The 13,688-nt window shown below is 41.6% G+C and overlaps 1 protein-coding gene across 3 annotated transcripts in view; it reads left to right on the top strand.

The window, feature by feature from the left end:
* Positions 1–4,992: 4,992 nt before the first annotated feature.
* Positions 4,993–13,688, top strand: part of tptep2-csnk1e.S (TPTEP2-CSNK1E readthrough S homeolog) — a 39,259-nt gene continuing 30,563 nt past the window's right edge. The window contains exon 1 of one of the 3 annotated variants that reach the window (XM_018261257.2): positions 4,993–5,144. The gene's annotated coding sequence lies outside the window, so the exon portion shown is untranslated. Of the gene's footprint in view, positions 5,145–5,238; positions 5,862–5,970; positions 5,995–13,688 lie in introns of those variants that run through there. The other 2 variants (XM_018261258.2, XM_041561654.1) reach the window with 2 other exon arrangements.

The following is a 13,688-nucleotide window of genomic DNA, read 5'->3' as shown; positions in this document are numbered from 1 at the left end:
ATAGCACCCATGTTTTCACACATGTGACTGATGCCTGTTGCATGCTACGGCTTGTATGAACTGGTGCATATTTTGCAACTTTTTTTAATTACATTACCCCTTAGATATAAACACTGAGTCTCTGTGAACATAATGCTGCAAGTCACATATTTTTGTACAGGTACTCTGAGGTGACTTGTAATATTTAAGTATTTATAGTGGGCCCTGTATTATATCTTATAAAAAACAAATATATAAGTATATATAGTAGGCCCTGTAATATATCTTATAAAAAACAAATATATAAGTATATATAGTAGGCCCTGTATTATATCTTATAAAAACCCAAGTGTTAAAAATGAGAATTATTCAATGAATTATTTATGGGGCAGTTTCGATACTGTCAGCTTATTCTTCTTCTGTTCTCTGAAGCTCTGTGTCTGTGCAGAATAATGGACAATTTCAAAAGCAGAGTACAATAGTCCTGTTTACTGCTGCCTACTTTAATGCTACTATCTCAGCATTCAGCACATATTAGTGACCAAGATTACAAAGAAATATAACTTTATTTCTATTTACGTCAGGCCAAACTGTTCTTGTGCCCAAGATAAATACCTCTTGTCCTTACTGACAGCAGTCGCAGTCAAAATAGTGCACCATCTGCCCACCCCCCCACCTATGGTAGTTCCTGGTGGGCTATTCCTGCTCGCTCTTTCAGAAAGTAAGCAAGGGTGGGAGCTTATAATGCACTCTTTTTTTTAATTGTGCCTCTCCAAAAGTACCATAAGGAAGCTGTCTCTTCTGCTTACCCTTAGTTCTGCCCCTGTCTGTGGATTATAGGTTTGAGATGCTAATATAGAAGGATAATGGTTGGTCTAAAGCCCTTTTCCTTAGGGTATGGGCACACAGGGCAGATGATCTGCTTTTCGCAGCCTCACAGGTTGAGAGAGTGTTCACTTCCATCCGTTCCTCTGTGTAGCGCCACAGACAGGCACAGAATCAGTTTGTGTGCAGCTACAGTGAGCAGAATTAGCCCAGTAAAACGCACAATTATGCATTTTCCAAAATCTGCTCAGTGTAGCTGCACACATCCACTACACAGATCCTTTTTTGTCAGCTTGCATACAAAATGCATGGTGAGAAAAGCAGATCATCAGCCCTGTGTGCCCCTTTTTTAACAGAGCTCTGTTTGAACACAAACAACCAGGGCTGGATATGGGCCCAGACTACCATCAGGGGGGCACAGGGGTGACTATCGTTCAGGGCCCAGCGGATTCGCGTTCTAAAGGGGGCCTGGCGACGCTGTAGAAGAAGCTTCAGAAAAGAACGAAGTCCTCTCAGTAAAAGAATGAAGAATACCGCTATGGAGAAGAACCCACTACGGAGAAGAACGAAGAAGCCACAATGTAAAAGGATTAAGAAGACTGCTTGGCGAGGAGGATGAAGGCCACCTGCCAAAATTTAAAGATCTTAAGTTCCACTGAACACCTTTTTTCACACCAATATTTTGAATGTGTAGGGGTCCTGACCATTATTTTTTTTGAACTTGTAGGGGCCCTGGCCACAAATGATTTTTAACTGGGGGGGGGGATACTTGGCCACCAATGTTTTTTTTGAATGTGTAGGGGTCCTGGCCATCAATTTTTTTTAACTTGTAGGGGCTCTGGCCACCAATATTTTTTTAACTTGGGGGGGGGTCCCTGGCCACAAAAGTTTTTCAACTTCTATTGGGGGAGGGGGGTTGATCATCAGTGTTTTATTTATCTTGTATGGGGGGCCCTGACCATCAGTGGGGTGGACAGGCCCTGGAGAGGTTGTGGCCCAGAAAATGTTGTACAGGACCCTGCAATTTTTGGTGACATTGAGAGACTTTACAGAATGTACAGCCCTGAGCAGGGGCACATTAATGCACATGCTTCTCTAGGCTATAGCCTATGGTCCCAGTGTGACCAGGGGCCCGTCTAGGCACTGGCCCTGCCAACACCACAGAGCCACCTATGTCTGTCAGTCTGATATCAGAAAATGACAAATATAAGGATATATTTCAGTCACTCTAAGGCTATACGTTTTATTACAGATTTAGTTAGTGTGTTTTCAGTCTACTATAAATACATATAGTGAATAAAGTACCCCATATTGTAAAATATAAGGATATTATAAGTCACAGAGGAGTTTCATGACTTATACAGGTCATGGTACTCCAAGGTTGCTTCTAATAGCCTCATATTTTCCAAGTTCCAAGTTTTAGTGAGTCATGTGACAAAAATGACATCACTAGTCACCGTTTATAACTGATGACATCACTAGCCACTGTTTATAACTGATGACATGTAACCGTTGATAAGGATATAATTTACAAGATGTTCATGGCATTTGTGTATTATATGCTTATAATATATAGATCTTATGTAAATAGTAAACTTGGTCCCTTTTTTCGCCTAAAGTAAACAAAACTTTGTGGAGAAAAAAACGTCCTATTTTCCTGCTGATACACTTATGATAGGAGCCCTCCTCCAAGACATAACGAAACGGTATTAAAGGGGTTGTTCACCTTTGAGTTAACTTTTAGTATGTTGTAGAGAGTGATATTCTGAGACAATTTGCAATTGGTTTTCATTTTTTATTATTTGTGGTTTTTCAGTTATTTAGCTTTCTATTCAGCAGCTCTTCAGTTTCCATTATAACCAGTATGGTAGCTAGGGTCCAAATTCCCCTAGCAACCATGCATTCATTTAAATAAGAGACTGGAATATGAATAGGAGAGGACCTTACTAGAAAGATGAGAAATAAAAATTGTCAATAACAATACATTTGTATTCTTAAAGAGCATTTGCTATTTAGATGGGGTACATTGATTTGAATAAGAGACTGGAATATAAATAGGAGAGGGACTGAATAGAAATATGAGTAATAAAAAGTAACAATAATAATAAATGTAATAAATTTGTAGCCTTACAGAACATTTGTCTTTTACATGGAGTCAGCGACACCCATTTGAAAGCTGGAAAGAGTCAGAAGAAAAAGGCAAATAATTATAAAACGATACAAAATAAATAATGAAAACAAATGGAAAGGTTGCTTAGAATTGGTCATTCTATTACATATTAAAAGTTTACTTAAAGGTGAACCACCCCTTTAAGGGTCTGGCCACATGGGCAGATTCGGGGAGATTAGTCGCCAGGTGACATATCTCCTCTTCTTCGCGGCAACTAATCTCCCTGATTTGCCTTCCGCTGGCTACAATTAAATCGCCTGGGGGCCAGGGTTGCCACCGTTTCTGGAAAAAACGACCAGCCTTCCTATATATTTATCTTTTTTCCCTATTAATAACATTGGGATCAACCATAATTTTTACCGGCCAGGTGGCAACCCTGGCACACGGATCGCTTTGTTTTCCGAAATCGCCTAAAGTTTCCTCGTGAGGCAATTACGGGCGACTTCGGAAAACGAATCACTCCGTGTGTAAGCCCCCCAGGGGATTTTCATTTTAGACGGCAGAAGGCAGATCGGGGAGTTTAGTCGCCGCGAAGAAGAGGAAATTTGTCGCCTGGCAACTAATCTCCCCAAATCTGCCCGGCAGAGTTGGCAACCCTGGTACACGGAGCGCTTTGTTTTCCGAAGTTGCCCGAAGTTTCCTCGTGAGGCAATTACGGGCGACTTCAGAAAACCAAGCGCTCCGTGTGCCTGCCCCCAGGCGATTTTCATTTTAGCCGGCGGAAGGCAGATCGGGGAGATAAGTCGCCGCGAAGAAGAGGAGATTTGTTGCCTGGCAACTAATCTCCCTAAATCTGCCCGGCAGAGTTGGCAACCCTGGCACGCGGAGCGCTTTGCTTTCCGAAGTCGCCCGAAGTTTCCTCAAGAGGCAATTACGGGCGACTTCGGTAAACAAAGCGCTCCGTATGCCTGCCCCAGGTGATTTTCATTTTAGCCGGCCGAAGGCAGATTGGGGAGATTAGTCGCCGCGAAAAAGAGATTTGTCGCCTGGTGACTAATCTCCCCGAATCTGCTTGTGTGGCCAGACCCTAAGGGTAAGGCCACACGAGGAGATTCAGGGAGGTTTTGTCGTCTGGCGATTAATCACCTCGTCTTTTGAGCGACTATCTCCCCAAACTGCCTCAGCGTTTTTCCCCATAGGCTAGAATGAAAAGTCGCCTGCACTAATGCACACGCCCAACTTTGGGCGACTATTGAAAACGCATTGCCGCATGTGCATTAGCGCGGGTGACTTTTTATTCTAGCCTATGGGGAAAGACGCTGAGGCAGTTCGGGGAGATAGTCGCTCAAAAGACCTGGCGATTAGTCACCAGGCGACAAAATCTCCCCGAATCTCCTCGTGTGGCCATACCCTAAAGCTCCCCATAGACGCGACGATTCTTCTTGCCGAACGACCGATTTTAGGGAAGCCCGACCAATTATCGTGTGGTTAGTGGTATTCGAACGATCGTACATCTTACGATTTTTCGGCAGACATCTGTCGGGAAGTTGATCGGCCAGGTCAAAAAATCTTTGTCGGTCCCAGTGCAATCTCTCTATGTTTGCAGGGCCAAGCAGGCAGCTCCCCTTTGTTTTCCTGGTAAATTGTTCTTTTTAGTTGATGGTAAATTCTTACGATCGTTCTGATAAGATCGTGGTCTCACGATCAGGATCTGATCTTTTAAAAATCTCAACATCTATGGCCAGCTTAACTGTGTCTGATTCCATCACAGGAGAAGCCCGCCTTATCAGCCACCATAATACAGTGTCACATGCAGGGGGGTAACTACCCCTCAGGGGGCCCCATGAGGCTCTAATCCATATTCCATTTCTATAAATATTGGTAAAACAGGCCAACATCTCTGGATATGTTAGGGGCCCTTGTTGTGGGGCCCAGTATGATCTAGTTAGGTCACTGGTCACACGCACATATTTATATAAAAGTGTATCCAGTTCCTAATGCGTCATGTATGTGCGTGTCATACCTGTTTGTGCCGCTCAAGTGACTCACTGAGAGAAGAAGCCTCTCTAGAAACAAAAAGGGTGTTGTCTCTTTAAGTTACCCAGCGATGACATCAGCACTTGGGTTTGGCAGCGCGACTCAATGAGAGGAGCAGAGAGAGTAGAGACAGCGCACTGACTGAAGGGGGAAGGAGAGAGGCAGCAGTACAGCAGCTACACAGCCACAGCCGGTAAGCACAGCGCCCCACAATCCCCCGTCATCCTCGTCCCTACGGACCATCGTTGGAGTGACAGCCCCAGGAGCAGTTAGGGGGGACACTCGGCTACCCATTCCTGCAATTATTTCTGGGGTTTATTGGATTTATGGGGCTGAAATGAACGGGGAAACAGGGTCCCCCCTACTCCTCCTTTGCAAATGAGAGGGGGGAGGGGAATAGCACTATATGGTTGTATTGGGCGCAGCACCTATAGGCAATGTAGACGTTGCAAGATTTTCATTTCCTATCGCCGTATTTATCTTTTAGTGCAATATTCTGTAGCCTACATTGCTGTGGGGTCGTCTCTTCTCTGTTATTGCTTGTGGGTGCTATTCCCAGTGCTCCTCTCACTTAAATGGAGAAACAAATCAGGGGGGTTGATTGGGGTCATGTCACCCTAAATCTGTTTGTTCCTGCCTAATGTTCTGGCCTGAGACTTTCATGTTCATATTTGATAATTTGCCTAATGTATTGTGACTCAACTGCAGCCATTGACCCTTGTGCCAAGCTGACTTACACTGACACCCCCCACTATGTCCCAGATTTATCATATCCTTTACTAGGAGCTCTTTTCAAAAGGGTGGGGTAAGGGCCTGGGGAAAAGCCCAGAGCCCACCCCTTTGTTCTCTGCTGGACACAATATGGGTTTGATGCTTTGCTGAAACTACAGATCCGCTAGCTGAGTGATAGGTACACACTGGGTGCTCTCCGTGACGTTGGGTGCACATTATACAACCATGTATCATCAGTGGGATACCTTTTCATTCCTTTATTAGTATGTTCAATGTTATTCTAACGCTTTATTACAAATATTTAGCACCAGGTAAGTCGCCCTTTTGGTGCCTTTGTGCTGCTTGGCGCTGTAGTACTAGTGCCGATTGCACAGGTCTCCGATTATATCAACACCTTGCGTAATCTAAAGTGGCTGAAGTTTAACACAATGGTTATGCCCTTCCCTGTTTGCTAAAACTGAGATATAGTCAAGTGTTGATAAGGTATTTGCTGTATATCTCTTGTGGCTCAGATTGGTATGAGCTGCAGTTTCCAGTTTGTTTTTTTTAGGGGTGCTGGGAGCTGTAGTTCACAGATATGTGGAGAGCAGCAAATTTGACACCCCTTTCAGGCGTAGTGTTGTTTTGGTAGGAGGGGTTGTTTGTACAGATGACAAGCTTTGCCGGCTTACATTGCTCTAAGCACAAATATTAACTGGGCCAATCACTGTGCTTGTTTACAACTTTACCTCTTGTGAGATGGGAGGGGGGGGGGGTCCTGCACCCACCCCTTTGCTTGTAGGATATTCTTTATTATGGTGGCACAGAAGCAGTTTGATTATAAATAAATACATCTCATTTTCAGGTCAGACTGGCATATTCTGAATAGGGTATTCGTTCATAGGGTAACCTATGACTGCTAGCTACATGGCGAGACTTTAACCCTGTAAAGCCTGCTGTTCTTGAGGAGTGGGCTCCTTTCTGGTGCAGGCATTGTTTGCTATAAGCTTGTAGTGGAAGATTAAATGGGCTGAAACATTTACATTTGGATGCTCTCAACCAACTAAAATCTGTGCTCCCTGGACAGTTTCCTGAAACAGCGCCATGAAGGTCAATATTTAACCTTCTGTGCCGTGCTGAAAGCCTTTGCTAATTGAATAATTGTTGCTTTCTTACTGTGCAATGGCGCTCTGTAAAATGTTCGGTGCTTTTGCCCTTCCCTCTGTTTCTTAAATATCAAAACTCGTTTTGCCTCCTTGAAAAAAATGTCCAGAAGAGAAGACATGTAATATGTCATTTAGCAGAGTCCAGCCCATTGTCTAATGTGGTGTCCTGCCCCTTATCACTGGAGAGTGGACAGAGTGGCTTTCTGCTGTGTGCACAGTTGGGCTCCTTGATTGTTTGAGAGTAAAGGCTGCTGTGTTAAGAGAGAATATTGCTCCCTGCACGAACACAACCTAGATCACATTTCTGCGCGACTGACCAGTTGTGGGTGCTTATAAATAGTGAAAACAATGGCCTGCTTAATATGATGCATAATTGTAAAAACAGATGCCCTAGACTCGTAGCACATGTAACTTAGACTGGTGCTTTTCAGCTGGCTTAGAAGCTCTAGCACCAAGTGACAGGCAGCCTCCAGTAAAACAAATGACAAGACGCACCGTTTCTCTTAACTGGTTTAAAAAAGCCGCATGTCTAATAAGCTTAAAAATACTTCTGCACCTAAGTTAGGGCAGTGGCACTTGGGGTGATCATCGTTTTTAAGTAGCCCACAGATTTGGAGCCTTAAATGTAAAAAGTCACACATTAACTGTGAGTGCATGTCAGGTGATGGTTGCACTCTAACAGGCCCAGACTGGCTATTTGTAGGTTCTGGCAAATGTCAGAGGGGCTGCTGTAAGATGTCAAAAAGTCACTGTACAGGTGCTAGTCACCCTGTAGAGGGGGCTTTTAATGCCTCTGTGTACTTGAAATGCTAGGCCCTATTTTGAATCCCTGTCTGGACCTGCTCTAGTCCCCATTTGCAGACACTTGCAGCCTATTTACTTTAGGCTAATGGCACACTTGGTAGACTCTTCACCACCTGCCGGATTGATACTGCCTTTGCCTTGTGCCACTTGCATCTGGCTGTCGCTGCTCACATTTGCCCTCCATTACTGCTCCTCTTGTTCCCACGCAAAAATCCCCTCCGTGAAACAAATCAGCCATGTTCCAGACTGAACAGCCTCCGGCATCGAATTTACCCCTAAATCTTTGCAGAACTGGTAAAAGGGGTGTTTAGTGGTGTCTCAGCTGCAGTTTTCTGCAGTACTTTTTAATTTTATTTCAGTTTATTGAAGGACTGAGCCACCTACAGCCCAGCATGATGACAAAAGCAGTGCTCTCTCCAATTCCGCTAACTGCTGGCACCACTGGTCTATTATTGCTGCTACAGTTCTAGTCATATACTGTATGCCTATGATTTCATGGGAACATGTAAGAATCACTTTAAGGTGGTCATATGCAGACAACTTGATGGTTTGCCCACAAGCCTACAGTTACGTCTCAACAATTTGATCTGGGAGGAAGTAAGGAAAGCTGCTTTGCACACTTCCGCATCTGCCAGTACCCCGTCAATGTGCTTAGAAAATATAGGGTCGTGTTTAATATTGTTGGAGATACATATCACTGGTGATATTGCCCATAGCAACCAATCAGGTCTTTGCTTCTGTTTTCAAAACTTTATTGCTGATTGATTGCTATGGGGAACGTGCTTAGTGATATTTTCTGCAGTGTTCGTAAACACACCCTGTAGTTTTTGAACTGTATAGATTTGCTTCAGTTTGATCAGATGATGGAACTGGCTGTTAAAGTTAACGCGTCCAAGGTGCCATACATGTCCAGGCAAGTTCCAATTTGCTCCAATGTCTGAGCAAATCTGAGCAGGTATATCCATTTTCAGTCAATAACTAGAGAGAGACATGCATGGAGGACAAAAATATGACAATTTAGGGCAGTGGCACACTAGGAGATTAGTTGTCAACAATAAATCTTCACTACCACGGGTGACTAATCTGCAAATGCTTTCCCATCAGAAATAATGTAAATTGCCGGTGAGAAAACCAATGAGTTGCTTCGGTTTTTTTTGGGGGTTTTTTTCGAAGTCATCAGAATTTTCCTAGCGAGGTGACTTTGGGAAAAATTAAGTGCTGCATAGATTTTCTCACCGGTGATATACATTGCCAGTTTGCAGGAGGTTAGTCATACACAGTAGTGAAGATTTATTGTGGGTGACTAATCTTCTGGTCCCAGAATCCCACAATTTGTTTCTTGTGTTCTGTGGGTTAATTACCAGCACTTTGCTTTTATCTTAACTATCCTACCTGGCCAGTAGACATGGGCAGGGATTTCTGTTCTGCCCTAGTGATGTTGGTTGTAATTGATGTTTACCAAATTAGTTTAAATACTATTTAGGGCCTCCTGGCAGACTTGCTTTGTTCAAAGTTGCAGTTGTTTCTCATTTATAGAATTAGTAAGCTTTATAGGTAAATTCATATTGTTTTCTAGATCAAACTGCGGGAGTTTGTGCAGCCGCCTTTGTGCTTGGATGGGCTTTGTCTCTGACATTAGGCTGTGGTTTTCATAATGGTCCTTTTGCCAGTGTTTGTGGTGTGTCATAGACCAACAAGATGTGATGTCCAACTTCCTGTGCCATCTGATTGTTTGACCTGCAGCCAAGTGATTGTGCTGGAGCTATTTGGCATCACAATTTCAATTTTTTGTGTGTGGTAATTGGCTGCTGTTGCCAGCCTGGGAATGCTCCATCTTATTAGACTTCTCACAAATACTTATTGGCGAGGTATGTCAAAGCACTTTTCTCAGAACTCAACAGTAACGAATTTCTGATTTATTTTGTGGGAAGTTGATTTACTTCTCTTGTGAGTGAAGGGCTGCTTCCTGCTTCTCTTAAACAATTTCTCTTGTATTTTGTAATCCAACAGGAAGTGTTCTTGCACAGTGTCAAACTGACGTAGCTTTGTACAAAATGGTGCAATGTGTGTGTTTCATGCTTACGTTACACACAGGACCCATAAATACATAGGAAATTTTCAGACAACTCTGGTGTAATAAATGCTTGCTTACTTTATTGTTGCTTTGTGGATTTTTTTTTTTTTTCAAAGAAACTTGCTTAAACCCCACTAAATAATTTTAAATGGCAGAAAGTGGTGGATGGGTTACTGGAACAGATTAATTGACATCATATAGAGGAGAACATTTTTACTGAAAAAAGTTTTTTTTTTTTTTTTTGTAAACACCAATTTATTGTGCGGTACTGCAGAATATATTGGCGCTTTATTTTATAAATGTGTTAAGGATAATGGCCTCCTGAATATCTCATGTGCAAATCCTGTACTGGTGGTCAATACATACGCTCAGGACCATCAATCCTCCACCTGGATTATAGAATGGTAGGACTGCAGTATTTCCAGGTACATAATGTACAACTGGGGAATGATTGAAACCTCATGTTTTGTTTGTTTGTGTCTCTAAATACTGAGACCAAGAAAAACAAATGATGTTCCAGAGGGAGGCACCCCCACTCTTGGGTGTAAAGACACATTATGCAAGTCAGTGGGGAAACCTAAAAGATTTGTAACCTGCATAATTAAATTGTGAAAAATATGAAAATACAGAAATTGCAACATATTACTAGGATCTTGAACTATTAATGGAAGTAGAAATGCAGTTCACTTGTTTTTTTTTTTTGTTTTTTTTTTTGTAACTACTCATTAAATTGTTCAAAAATAAATTTGTGTAACACCATAATAAACGACATGGTTCAATATACGCTCTATGACACATATAAGGTCTATGATACAGTGGGTGGGGATTTGGCCTGCAATGTTTTCTAGGGCAACTCTAAACCCTAAATTTCCACCTACTGTAAAGTTAAATATGAAACATTTGGCAAGCCTTAATCTGCTGTGTAATAGACCTTAAAGCCAAGCTTTCAGGCAGATAAATATGGGAGTTGGTGGGGTGGTTTCAGACATTGTTGAGCTGTTGTCAATTTTAAGAACTCTTGTTTTACTCAGTTCTACATAACTTGAACTTCTGTCAAAAGTAAAAAAAAAATGTCTGAATGTGAGGACTTTAGCATTGGTTAAAGGGGTAACATTGTCTGGACAGTTTGGTATGAAATTATATATTGTGGTAAGCACAAAACATGCCTTCTCTGCATATCTGTGTATTTGTCCAGTGTCCAGAGTTTCAGTTGTCCAGAGTTTCAATTGCCCAGTGTTTTGTGACACAACTTATAAGACTATTAACCAGCAGCAATAAGCCTGCAGGTTGGGGATTGGTATCGCACATGCTCCTATTTATGTGAGGTCACGCATTAGGTTAATGGCTTTGTGGCCAAATGTGGGAAATTTCACAAATTGTGTTGGTAATCAAGCCACAACTGCAGCACTGCACCATGTTTATCTCTGAAATCAGAGTTGTCCATGTTTTTAGCTGATGTTTGTACAGGGGTGATATATGCACAGTGGGGCTTCATTATTTATTTATTTTTTTGTTTAATTATCTCTCCTAAATCTTTCCAGCTTTCAAAACAAAATTTTAAAATTTTCTTAGAATAGCAGTCTATATCAAAAGTTAATTTTAAAGATGAACAGTGTTCATGAATAGTGTTATTTTCCTCTCCAGAGAACCTAAACAATTATTTTGGCCTAAAAGTATGTATGTTATATGTTAGAACTTGTGTATATCAAATGTATATAAAATGACCAACATCTAGTCTGATTTTGTATACATGCTTCATTTTTTTAGCACGTACATTTGAGGTATTACCAAAAACCTCTCCCTTCTGGCAAGGCAGTGAGTTGGACTGGATTAACTTCATTCTGTATGTCTCTTGGATACATTCCTTGCTTTGGTTTCCGAGGCGAGGAGATACTTTTCTCTGTGTGCATGTGCCCCTCTTTGGTGACAATCCACCTTGTTAATTGATTTGAAAAAAAAAAAAGCCTTTTAAAGCTGTTGGACTCCTTGGTTACAGGAGTTCTAAACACTTACACTCTTACATTGAAAACTTCACGCTTTTGTTTTGTTTTTTTCAGGCAATTAGAATGTATCACAGCCTAGCAGAATATTAAAAAAAAAAAAAGCTTGTCCAGAATATTACATATACTGTGGGGACAATATTGGATTGTACATACAATTAACCTATTCTGCTGGGGTGTGATGGTGTCCCATGACATTTGCATGACCAGCAAAAAGATATTGGGCAGGACTGCTAAAGCTGTGCACCCCAGATGGCTTTCTGTTCAGTGCAACAAGATGCTCTGGGTCAATCCGCACCCTGAGATGCAATAATCATTCACAATAATCGGATAAAGATCAGACCCCTGTTCTCCGCACAGTCACGTTGATAAGAAATGTTCTACCTACAAGATGTAATAAAAACATCTTTTCCCTTTTTTGTAATGCGGACTGGCACATTTGAATTTCAGTAGACTGTTGCCATCCTGGCAATACAATTATTGAGCATTGATAGGCACACATACAGTGGAAGTACCACTGTCATGATAGGTAAGTTCAAATAATCAGATCACATTAGTAGAGAACAGTCTGGTTTCTCTGTCTTCAATGATCGTATCAGTAGGCCAGAAGGTAGGTTGATTAGTTATGTAGGTTTATGAAATCAAGATACAAATTGTAAGCCTATGGACAAATGTAACCGTTTTTAACTAAATATTTAAAAAAAAAAAAAGGGAAACTGTAATTTAACCAACAGATACAAGAATCTTTGGCAGATTGTATTACTGCTGTACTGTTTTTTTATTTTTTTCCAATTAGACCAGCTTTCTGTAAATTTATGGACTTGGACGTTCAGGTTAGTTAAGGACCTGTCAGGTGTTACATGTCCATTTTTTAGCTGACTAGAAAAGTCAGTCTGAAAACAATGTGAAAAAATGAAGAGTTGGAAACAGCAGGTCAGTCATGCTTTATGGTCCGCTTCTAGTTCTCTGATAAGGGCAAACGCAAATTAGGCAATTCCAGGTCCTTTGGTGCCAGGGATTATTAGTAGTTTAGGAGTCACAAATTGCCCCTGTTGACCCATTGCAGTTAATTTGGTACTACATCCTTTACTACTAAAAAATATCTGTTGAAAGCGACACTTGGCAAGAAGCAGAAGTTTTCACCTCCCCGTGTTACAACACCATCAGATAGAGGAAGCAATCCTATGCAGATTAAACATACAGTGGTGTGAAAAACTATTTGCCCCCTTCCTGATTTCTTATTCTTTTGCATGTTTGTCACACTTAAATGTTTATGCTCATCAAAAACCGTTAACTATTAGTCAAAGATAACATAATTGAACACAAAATGCAGTTTTTAAATGAAGGTTTACGTTATTAAGGGAGAAAAAAAACTCCAAATCTACATGGGCCTGTGTGAAAAAGTGATTGCCCCCCTTGTTAAAAAATAACTTAACTGTGGTTTATCACACCTGAGTTCAATTTCAAAGGTTATAAAGCCATTTCTAAAGCTTTGGGACTCCAGCAAACCACAGTGAGAGCCATTATTATCCACAAATGGCAAAAACATGGAACAGTGGTGAACCTTCCCAGGAGTGGCTGGCTGACCAAAATTACCCCAAGAGCGCAGAGACAACTCATCCGAGAGGCCACAAAAGACCCCAGGACAACATCTAAAGAACTGCAGGCCTCAATTAAGGTCAGTGTTCACGACTCCACCATAAGAAAGAGACTGGTGCAAAAACGGCCTGCATGGCAGATTTCCAAGGCGGAACCACTTTTAAGCAAAAGAACATTAAGGCTCGTCTCAATTTTGCTAAAAAACATCTCAATGATTGCCAAGACTTTTGGGAAAATACCTTGTGGACCGACGAGACAAAAGTTGAACTTTTTGGAAGGTGCGCGTCCCGTTACATCTGGCGTAAAAGTAACACAGCATTTCAGAAAAAGAACATCATACCAACAGTAAAATATGGTGGTGGTAGTGTGATGGTCTGGGGTTG

Source organism: Xenopus laevis, chromosome 4S, assembly GCF_017654675.1.
Source record: "Xenopus laevis strain J_2021 chromosome 4S, Xenopus_laevis_v10.1, whole genome shotgun sequence".
Classification (NCBI taxonomy): Eukaryota; Metazoa; Chordata; class Amphibia; order Anura; family Pipidae; genus Xenopus; species Xenopus laevis.
The sequence above is the reverse complement of the archived record's forward strand: the minus strand, read 5'-3'. Positions and strand labels throughout refer to the sequence as shown.